This window comes from Cavia porcellus, unplaced genomic scaffold (genome assembly GCF_034190915.1).
Source record: "Cavia porcellus strain 051 isolate PalLab524CR breed Dunkin Hartley unplaced genomic scaffold, mCavPor4.1 scaffold_17, whole genome shotgun sequence".
Taxonomy (NCBI): domain Eukaryota; kingdom Metazoa; phylum Chordata; class Mammalia; order Rodentia; family Caviidae; genus Cavia; species Cavia porcellus.
Window position 1 is genome coordinate 1,632,453 of NW_026947500.1, and position 11,303 is coordinate 1,643,755.

General features: G+C 37.0%; 1 long non-coding RNA gene across 1 annotated transcript in view; it reads left to right on the top strand.

Moving 5' to 3' along the window:
• The window catches only part of LOC134470829 (uncharacterized), a 31,647-nt gene extending 21,829 nt beyond the window's left edge, over window positions 1-9,818 (top strand). Inside the window, exon 5 of the long non-coding RNA XR_010039980.1 lies at window positions 4,426-9,818. This is a non-coding gene — a long non-coding RNA (uncharacterized LOC134470829). The remainder of the gene's footprint in view (window positions 1-4,425) is intronic.
• The last annotated feature ends 1,485 nt before the right edge of the window (window positions 9,819-11,303 follow it).

Consider the following 11,303-nt stretch of genomic DNA (forward strand, 5'->3'; position numbering starts at 1 on the left):
AAAATCTCTGGAAAGCATTCTTCATTTGGCATTTTGAAAACATGTCAAAACATTCAAAAAGCACATTCAGCAATAAATAGATAGACGATAAATGATAGATAGATAGATTCACCCAATTATATCTTTTAGGGTTTCTCCAAACAAGATAACTCTGAAAGTCTTATCCACCTGAAGCTGTGGGCAGGTTACACAGACAGAAAGGACCTCAGCACACTCTGCTGTTTATTCTAAGTTCTTCCTCTTACCCTTAAAAGAACTGGTTCCTCTGAGAGTCTTTTGTAAGCAAGCTTTAGTCTCTTAGATTGTTTAGATTGCTATAACAGAGCACTATAAACTAAGTAGTTTATAAAAAACAAACATGCATTTAATTCTGGAGGTTGAGAGTCCAAGATCAAGCTCCACATTTTGTGAGTCTTGTGAAAGCCTAGTTGCTGGCTCAGAGACAGTGCCTTCACTGTGCTCTCATACGGAGACACAAGCAGATGACCTCTGGGGTTTGTCTTGTAAGAGCATTGATTCTACTCAGTAGGGCTGTACATATATAACATAATGTCTCAAAGGCCCCAACTCCACATACCGTCAAGTTGATGAATTTTGGGAGGGCACAAACATACATACCATTACTCTCAGTAGTAGCATGATTATTTCTTAATCACAAGCACCTCAGAGTTTTATAGTTTAATGCTATTTGAATGTCCATAGGTTTTAAATATACATAAAAGGCATGCGCCTGGAGAACGTGGAATTCACATACCCCAGTAAGACAAGCAGTGAACAAATCCCTGAAAACTGAACCTGGATCATGAAAAAATGTTTGCCTTAGAGAAAGAGGTACAGCATGGACAAGTGCACAGTGGAGGTGCATGTGTTGTGGTCAGAATCAGATACTTCCCCGAATAGGCTCAGAGAATCAAACCGGACTAGAATAAAGACAGCACCATTGTACTACTGTCCTTAAAATACAGCAAGATAAACCCTACATTTAGTAATAGCTTTTTGGTATCTTGTAAAACAGTATGAGATACCTGAGCTGAAAACAGTAATTCATAATGCATCTGGCCAAAATTCAAAGGCTAACTTTTTAAAAACATGTAAAATTGAAGATTTTAAGATTTAAATATCAGCCTAGTACACTTTTATTCATCTTCGTGTTCTAGAGAGTTGAAAATAAGGAACAAATTCAGCAAACAGGTTTGGCGGTGGTGGTGGTGATGGCGGTGGTGGTCAGAAGTCTGAATGTGGTCCTAGGAAAGCATGTATGTTCTAGTTCTTTAAGATTCAATTATCCTTGGACAGGAGGCCTCGTTTATTCATGCTATTTGACTGGCCCTGAGAAGACTGGGTTTATGATTCTACATTAGTTTTAAGGCTTTCATAACTAAATACCACAAACTGAATGCTTTAAGTTAAAAAAAATACATATTTTCCCACAGTTCTAGAGGCTAGAAGGTTAATTTCAAGGTATCAGCAAGGTCCTGCTCCCTTGGAGAGGCAAAGGAAGAATCTTTCCACACTAACCCTAGCTTCTGGCAGTTCCATATCCTGTGTCAGCATAACCCTGTCTTCATATTGTGCTCTTCCTATGAACATGTCTTTATAAAATTTCTCCTACTTATAAGGACACTAGTCACATTGTATCACAACCCAATCCTATTCCAATATTACTTCATCTTAAGCAATTATATCTGCAAAGACCTAATTTCCAAATAAGGGGACATCTGAGATACTGAGAATTAGAAATTCAGTATTTAAATTCTTGAAGGATATGTTTCAATGAACAAGAAATCCAAAGTAGACACTGGATTACCAACATAGATTGCTGCTATTTTTTTGTTTTTTCTCTAAACACATTTCCAATTGTATGTTCTTATACCCAGTTGTCATAAGCAAGCACTCTGTTAGGCTGAACTGTTTCCTGAACCACAATTGTACATGTTGAACCAGGAAGCACAAGGTATGGAAGACCACCAAGGGAGAATATTCTGGAATGAATAAGAAGAGTACTATGTCAAGGCAGTCTGTCAACTGTGAGACAGTGGTTTAAGGGTTGGAAAAGGGTTCCAAATTTGGAAGTCATAGAAAAAGTGATAGAGTCTATATCACTCAGTATCCAAGTTGAACAAGTTCCGTGTAAAAGATTTTGTAAATAACTCTGCTTTAAAGCTAACTCTGGACTTTCCTTGGCAACAAGGATCCTCCTGCACAGTGCCATTATAACCAGCACTTTGATCTCTACCAATGCTCTTTCAGTCTACCAGAAAGGCAAATTACTCGTCTTATCTTCTGTAAGCAAGTTTCTATAGCAAAGCCTCTAAGGGCACACAAAACTATGCCTTGAGCCTGGAGGGCGTTTGGAAGTATCTTTCATTTGATAACTTCTGGGACATTTATAATGAGGGAAAACAAAATTGTCAGAAGTACATTTTTCAAAGGCAACTGAGTGAATAAAGAAATTCTTCAAAGAGACAACTATGAGTATATTTTCTTAAACGCAAAGATGAGACATTTTCAAATTACAGTTCTGATACTGCTATCCCTAAAATTCAGCAACATGTTGGTGGGGGAGGAACCACCATTTGCCTAAGATAAGGTCAAGATAATGCTGCTATCATAATGAAAGCCTTGTGTTATCTGCAGGATGTAAAATTATTTCCAATTCTCATACAATGAAAGGGAGGAAAACAATGGCAAGCCTTCACATAAATGCTTGTCCATCATCTCCTCCTTGTAGCAGGATGGCTATGAGACCTGGCAACCGTAGAAATCCTTTGAGAATATTAACTATAGGCGCGGATGGAGCACATTGAGAAGCAATTTCGCTCCCGGAAGCACCAAAGCCTTTTAAGTAGTTCAGGCTTCACTATTCACATCCAGTTGCCAAAAAGCAAATGAATTGCCTGATTTGAAAGACATTTCTTTTTTTTTTCACCCCCCTTGGCAGTTAGGATGATCCCCTTGTTTTCCTTATAATCAGACCCTACAAGAGCAACATGCCTGTGCACTAACGATTTAAAATAAACAAAGCATGATTTTCAGGTGACCAGTTCACTTCATTCTGCTTGCAGACTGTCCCAAGGGGGTCTGGAGAACTGGCTATGCTCCTGAATGTCAGTGTGTGGGGGAGAACACCCTGGAATGCAATGCCAAAAATGGTAGTCGCACCTGCAAATCTAGTTACCAAGGCAACAGATGCCAGAAATGTACAATCTGATGATAGATTTTCTTTCCTCTCTAATAATAATACTCAGTAGTTGTTCAGCATCTTATTATCATTAATTAGTCAACTATTAATGTCCTCAGGAGCTGGGTATGCTTTATTTTCCCCCTATGTGTAGGAGAGGAAACTGAGACACAGAACAAGTTATTTAAAGTTATTTAACCTTGTCTTCTGCTTGCTGGCTTTGAGAAAGGGAGAAAGGTCACAAAGCCGAAGATCTTATCTGAAAAGTGTAAAATTTGACAATACCTTCTTTGAACTGAACTAATCAACCAAATCACTGCTGGTTTTCAGATTTGGAGATTTGGTCTCTATATCTAAAACTTGATCAAATAAATGCAATTCAAAGCTACTTAGCCACAGACAATTTTATATGGTCCTCAGTATTACTCTTTCTCAAATTTCAAGATATTACATAATTTTAAAATAAATACATGACTCTATAAGTAACATATAAATATATTCATGTAGTTGCACATAAAATTTGGAAAATTGTGTTCTGAGATGTGAGTAATGCTGCCCCTGTCTTGTAGACTCACAAAATACTGCTCTTCTAGTATCTGTATGACTCTTTTTTTAAGTTTTCAGAAAGCCTCTCATCATTTTATTTTACCAAATCTTATCTGAGCCACCCTATTTAAAATTGCAGGTGGCAAGTTTCTCTTAACTTTTTGGTTTTCTATATTACTTGTCATCGTCTAGCATATCACATAGCTAGATGATTAGATCTTTTAAAGGTCTAATATTTATTACTGATCATTTCCTTAGAGAGTCTGAACTTCACACGGAAAGGATATCTGTGCTTTTGTTCCGTAGAGTATCCCCCAAACTCCTACAGCCATCTCGACATAGACATTTCTCGGGAAAAGTTTTCTCTAACTAACCTATAAATGTTTATGGTTCATTTTTTATTACTTATAAATTTTTTTCTTGTTTTGACATGTATTTTGCCTTGAGAATTACTATTTTATTTAGAGTGATATCAAAACACTTTTTATCTTTGATATAAAATACCAAGCAAACAACAAAGAGATTTTAACCAATGGTAAGTTATGACACTGCCTTTGCAAAGCTTCAAAGAGCAATCTGGTTTAAAACAGGAAGCGGCTGGTCTGGACGGGAGCTCGCAGATGCCGTCCACTTGGGGAGGCAGACGGTGGGCTGGACGTTGTCTCTGACACTCGTGCGTCTTCACTCACTCCTTTCAGCACCGGCTTCCGTGTCTGCAAGACCTTCCTGGAGCTGAAGGGAAAGGGCAGTGTGACTGCTCCGCAGATGGACCCAGAGCCTGCGAACGGTGACATCCACGTAGGCCGATGGACAGCGGGCTGTCTGGGTGGCAGACGTGAGTTTCTATGAAGAAGAGAAGACCCTGGAGGCACGGTAGGCTGAGCATGTGTCTGAGAGCGGGTCTTACACACTCACTCTCGTCCCAGCAGACTTTTACGCCCATCTCCCCTTGGGAGAAGTCGTGCCCTGAAAATCAGAGCAGAAGGATATAATTCCATATCCACATATCTAAGTAAATTTAATTTATCCTGATAACATTTTCTTAAAGCAACTGCTGAATGTACTTTATTGGAAAATGCCTCTGAGATTCCCACTGTGAAAGAAAATGAGTTGAAAGTATATGTAAATCAGCAAAATAGAGAGGTCACCATAATCACTGGAAAACATATTATTTTTCAGTCAGATAACTTTGTCCAATTCTGATATTTTTGTCTAACCACAAAATGAAATTATGAATCAGATTGGAGTGGGTGAATGGGCCCAACATGATTGGCAGCTGAAATCAAGGCAAAAAGAGCTTTTTAAGCGTCGTGCATGATGAAAATCAGGCCTGTTGTTTTTCTTTCTCCTTTTTAAAAGAGTGAAGGAGCCCAAGTACTCTGAGAGCTAGACATATGCTTAAAATCTCAACTTCAGATCACGTCTGGGTTGCCGATGAATAATTACAGATTCCAAATTGTTTCAATGGCACTAATGAGTAGTACTCTCCACAATCAACCCCAGGCCTTGTTTAGCTCTGAGGAATGACTTCTAAGAACAGACGAGCAGGTTTCTGCAACTAACCTGTGAACAGGAAAACAAAGACTGTTTTGTTACAAAGGCAGTCAGTGTCTTTGGCGTGCGTTGGTTAGTACGCACGCAGCCTGGGGTACGTTGGACTCCGGTGGCAGGCAGACCATTGAGGATGGAAGAACCGTGGCGCAGCAGAGACTTCCATTCATGTAAGGAGTCCTATACAGTGACCATGTCACATGATATAGACTTTTGTTAAAGTAGCTCCATGTCAGATGAACTTCAAAAACCAAACTCCAGTGGTTTTCTAAACACAAGTTAACTGACTAGAAAGGTGCTAAGTGCCTAGTTTATCAAGTTGGGTGTAGTACATCCGTTTCAGAAGATCTGGGTTCAAATCCTAACTTTAACAGTTGCTAGCTTTGCAAAGTACAGTAAGTCACTTGGCCTCTCAGAGCCTCATGCAAAAAGAAATGAGGTTAGAGGAGAATTTTCAAGGAAATATGAACTGACACAGACTTCTTGATACAGTGCACATGATCAACAAATAAGGTGTGGACATTTCAGAAAATATAATTCTGTTATTCAGAGACTCTGTCTAGTACAGAAGATTCTTCTCAGTCTTACTTAGTTTGATGTAACTATCTACAACTGCCACACTTTGGAGAAAGTTGCATTGTTTTCTCCGTGTTGAAGAAATGCTTTCCACAAGGTTTACCTTCGCAGTGGTTTTTGATGATCAGACATGTGCCTAAACCTCCACCTGAGCCCTGCTGTGCCACCTGTCCTCTTCAAAACATTCAGTGAAGCAGCGTACAGTTTCTCCTTGGCCACCTTATGCATGGTACACTTTCATAAAGTACACCATTTATGAACCCCTGCCAAGATTATTCTGGTTTAGAAAAAAAATGAAGATGAACAAAGGATTTAGCCAAGTGCGGAGGGCAACTTCTGGAGCACTATCCTCCTGAGATTCCTTTACAAATTACATCTCATTTTCATGTTTTGTTCTGTGCAATTGCTTTCAAAGATATATATCAAAATTGCTTCCATTGTTACTGTCTGAAAAACCACATTTTCAGCAAAAAGCCAACCACTGTATCTGTGTTTCTAAAGTGACAAGATATAGCATCATGTTGATTTCTTCAGGGAATATTTTTGGAAGTGTTGTAAATCCTCAGAGGCTACTAGACTATTTCTTTCTTTGTAGCTCAACACACACACACACACACACACACACACACACACACACACACACAATTTGCCAACTTACTTAAGCAACAGGACTTAAGGACTGTCGTCAGTGTCTTGAGCTATCTGAGCACTGTTTTTCTGGTTTATTTTACCAACCTGCCCGGATAGCCTCTGGGGATCAAAATTCTGCTGCTTCTCCTGTGGATCCTATGAGAATGGAGGTCATTGAAAAAAATAAATAAAGCTGGTGCCTGTCACACTCCTGGTTACACAGTAAAATCCTGTGCTCTCTGTAAGTAAGAAACCTAGACAGGATAATCAACAGTCAATAAAAACGGTTAGCTTCCATAAATCCTTATTTACCTAACTGGTACACAAGGCATTGTTATGTTAGCAAAAATTTTGACAATATGTTGTGCAACAAGCCATCTCAATCCTCTGTGGTTTAAAATGGTGATTTATCTCATCTCTCCTGATTCTGTGGTTGACAAGATGGTTTTTCATGTGGAGTCTCATGGCTCTTTTGTCAGGTTGATTATATGGGAGCAGATGAGATCTGTCTGGCTTCTCGACCAAGGAAGCTGGCCTTTCTGTTGCACAGCATTTTACTTGGTCAGCTCGGCTTCCCCATAGCGTAAAGGTTTCAGTACAGCACTCCAAGCTGGAGCTTTCTGACAGCATGGGAACAGAAACTACAAGATGTCAACAGTACTAGCTTCAGAAACCACACACTACTGCTTCCACTGCATTTTGCTGGTAAAAGCAAATCGAAAGACAAGCCAGATTTGGGAGGAGACAGAGATTCCATTCCCTGGTGTAGAAGAGTGGTATAGTATCATTGCCAAAGACCTGCTAGTTGGGGAATAGAATTATAGCCATTTTTGGAACAAATTTAATATACTCTAGAATTTAAACTTATTCTGAAAGGACTATTAAGAAATTCTGGACAGGAAATATTATTCTTGTCAGAATCGAAGCATATTATAGGCCACCAAAGAGTGATTAGCTAAGTTGAACTTATTTCAAAGAGCCAGTTAAGGTTACTATCCTACCATATCCTTTACTGGTTGTCATTCTTACTTAAACCCACGCTAACCCTGGCTGTTATTGTCTCCATCCACAGTGAAACAGAGTGGCCTGGAGATGTGGACTGGTTGATAATGATGGCATTTCTACATTGCTATTTCAAATTCATCTAATACAGATTAGCACGAGTCTGGTGTTTGTGATTATCTCTCACTTTACATGGGAGAACTGAGAAGTGATCTGAATTAGCTTAGAGTGCTTAGGACTTCCTGTAAAGCAGCTAACAACTAAAACCAGAAACATAAACCACAAATTCAAAATGTAACAGAAGAAAGTATTTAGCACATCGCTAATCATCTCATCATTTTGGGAAACATATTACTCTAGCCCCTAAAGATAAGCAAAACTGATAGTGTGAGGTCTTTGCCTGACAATTTGTCTATATATACTGGATAGTGTTTCTTTCGGGACTGTCATTCTGGCACTATTGACAATCTTTTCAAATAGTGTAAAAGTTTGCCAGAGCAGCTGCCAACTATCCCCTAACCTACTCATTTGCTTAACAAAAACAAATGCTTAAAGGTAAAGATTTGCATATTCAAAGGTACCACTTACTATTTCTGCAGTGAAGTGACATTTTCTCTTGTCTAACCAATTTTAATGGAATAGTTATTAAGCAAATAATAAAGTTTACATAGTTGACATTGTTCAACAATAAAAACAGGCTGTTTAAAAACAAGTGAAGAGAAATCAGTGGCATTCCTGTATATGAGTAACAAACTCACTTAGAGAAAAATTAGAGAAATAATTCCTTTCATGTTAGCAATTTAAAAAAAAAGAAAGGAAAGAAATAGGAATAAACCTAGGAAAGAAGTGAAAGACCTTTACACGGAAAACTACAGTACATTGAAAAACAAAATCAAAGAGAATATCAGAAAATGAAAAATTATCACCTGTTCTTGAATCGGTAGAAAAAAACATAGTGAAAATGATTATACTTCTGAAAGTCTCATACAGATTAAATGCAATCCCAATCAAAATACCAACAACATACCTCACAGAGCTAGAGAAAGCCACCCTAAGATTCATGTGGAATCAGTAGAGGTCTGGAAGACCAAAAGCAGTTGTGGGGATCAAAGACACGGCCAGGAACACGGAAATCCCCAATTCAAAGTTATAATACAAATTTACTGTGATAAAAACATCATAGTACTGGCAAAAAGACAAACTCGAGGGTCAACTGAACAGAACAGAAAATGCAAAAACACCTCCAAGCACAAATCCAAGCACACTCATCTAGCCTTTGACAAAGGAGCCAAGCGTCCCTGGGAGAAAGCCCTTCTAATAAATCGTGCTGGGAAAACTGACATTCCACTTGCCAAAGATTAAACCTAGACATATCTCTCACCATGCTATAAATTTAAAACAAAATGGATCAAATATTAAAATGAAGCAATTAATTTTCTAGAAGATAGATTAAATGAAATTCTTAAAGACATAGATGTCATCAAAGACTTTATGAACAAAATCACAATTTCAAAGGAAATATTACAAAGAGCCACCAACTGGATTTCATCAAATTAAAATGGTTTTATACAGCAAAAGAAACCACTGACAGGATGAAGACAACTCACAGAATGGGAAAAAAAATTTTACCAGCTACTTTTCCAACAAAGGACTAATATCTAGAAGATGTAAAGAATTCCAAAAAATCAGACCGCTCCAAATTCAAAGACCTAACCTAAAAATGGGCATCTAAGATGAATAAGCACTTCTCAGATGAAGAAGTAGAAATGGCAAATAAATGTATGAAAACATGTTCAACATCAGTGGTCATTTAAGAATTACAAACTAAAACAGCACCAAGATTCCATTTCATGCCAGAAAAAATGATCATGTTCAGGAAATCAACCAATAACAAATACTGATGAGCTTGTGGGGTAAAAGATACCCTTCTCCACTGTTGGTGAAAGTGGTAAATTGTTACAAAATCATATAGAGATTCCTCAAAAAATTAAATCTAGAGGTTCCATTTAACTCAACTATTCTGATGTCTCCCTGAGGTAGTTAATAGGATCATACTACCATAATGTATGCATAACCATGTTTATATCAGTGAAGTTTATAATAGCTAAATCTTGGAAACAGACATATGTCCAGCAACAGACAAATGGATAAAGAAACGTGGTTTTTATATACAGCAGGATACTACTTGGTCATAAAGAAGAACAAACTTGAGATGTTAAGAAAATGGATGCATCTAGAGACCATAGTTTAAGTGAAAAAAATCAGACACACAGTTTAAATATCACATTGTTTCTATCGTGTGAGAAACTCAAAGGGTAAATAAGGAGCCAAATGGAAGACAGATACAGTGAAGAACAAATAATGTATCCAGATGAGAAGAGGAACAAGGTAAGAAAAGAGGGAATAGAAGGAAGTAAGAAGAGATTAAATAAAGGAAAATGGAAGGGAAAATGAAAACAACTTTTTGTAAAGAGGAAGGAGAAGAGGAGATGGATGGAGCAAAGAGGAATAGGAAAAAAAGAATTAAAATGTGTTACATGCAGGTGCAAATTACTCAGATTAAATGAAACTCTTGAATGTAATCATTATGTATGGTAAACATGTACTAATAAAATTGTTTTTAAATGTTAAAATATAAACAAGTCAAGGAAGAAATAAATTGCTGATTCTTTAAAATACTTATTTTAATATTTGTATTATAATTCTTGCATTCTAGGGCTTGAAACCTTCAGAGAATATTTTATGACAGTCCTGAAAAATTTTGGTGATGAGTAATATTTATTAAATTTTTGGCAATCTGATTATGATGCATATATTAAATTAAATGGAGAAAAATAATCCCCAGTTGCTAGTCCAGTTCGACTTTAGTGTTATATATTATTATATGATTTCACACACAGAAACACAAATACAATTTATATAATCAGCATAATAAGATATTTAGAAAAATGAATGCCACTGGAAAAAAAAATGAATGCCACTGAATGACAGGACTCATAAAAATGCTTCACACATATTTCACAAATTGGATGTATGACTTTTTTAAAGGCTTAGAATTGAAGAAAAATATACAACAGTTTTCTAAATATCCTAGTATGGTGCTCATAGAATTTTAAAACCTAGTTACTCTGCATAACGAACTGTAAAAATACTTTACAGTTTATAAAGGTAGTATGTTTTACGGCAGGAGAGTCCAAAAGCTATTTCTAAAGACACTGACTTTATGTAAATCCCATTGTTTGGAGATTATAAATACACGTACTTGGGGATAATTTTTTTTTTAAAGTTCCCTTCGCTGTAAGAAAACCTCTGGATTATTTATTTGCACGTGTGACTTTGTGAGTGTGTGAATGTGTGTGTGTGTATGTGTGTGTGTGTGTGCACATGACACTCTCAGGAGTGAGGGTTTCACAGGCATTCATACCTTTGGTAGAAAAGTACCATCTCTCTAAAGGGAAGTTTAGTTTTATGTCAGACCTTTCAGCAAATAATCAAAAAGTGGTCCTAATTTTTTCTTTATCTTAACATTATTTCTAATATCAAAAGCACAAAATGGTAACAACCTAATTCTCTACCAGGAGATAATAATTTAAACCAATCACATAATACATCCATGAATTATTCTGAGGCTGTCCGTTTTCATGGATGAATATGTCGTGTTGGGAGAGTTTTATGTAGATGATGATATAAATTTGTGTGAACATGTACCTATATGTGAGATATATATATATATATATATATATATATGATTTACTCCTTTATCAATCACTTCCTTTAATAATTCTGCTGAGATGGAGTGATAACATCATTTTTCAAC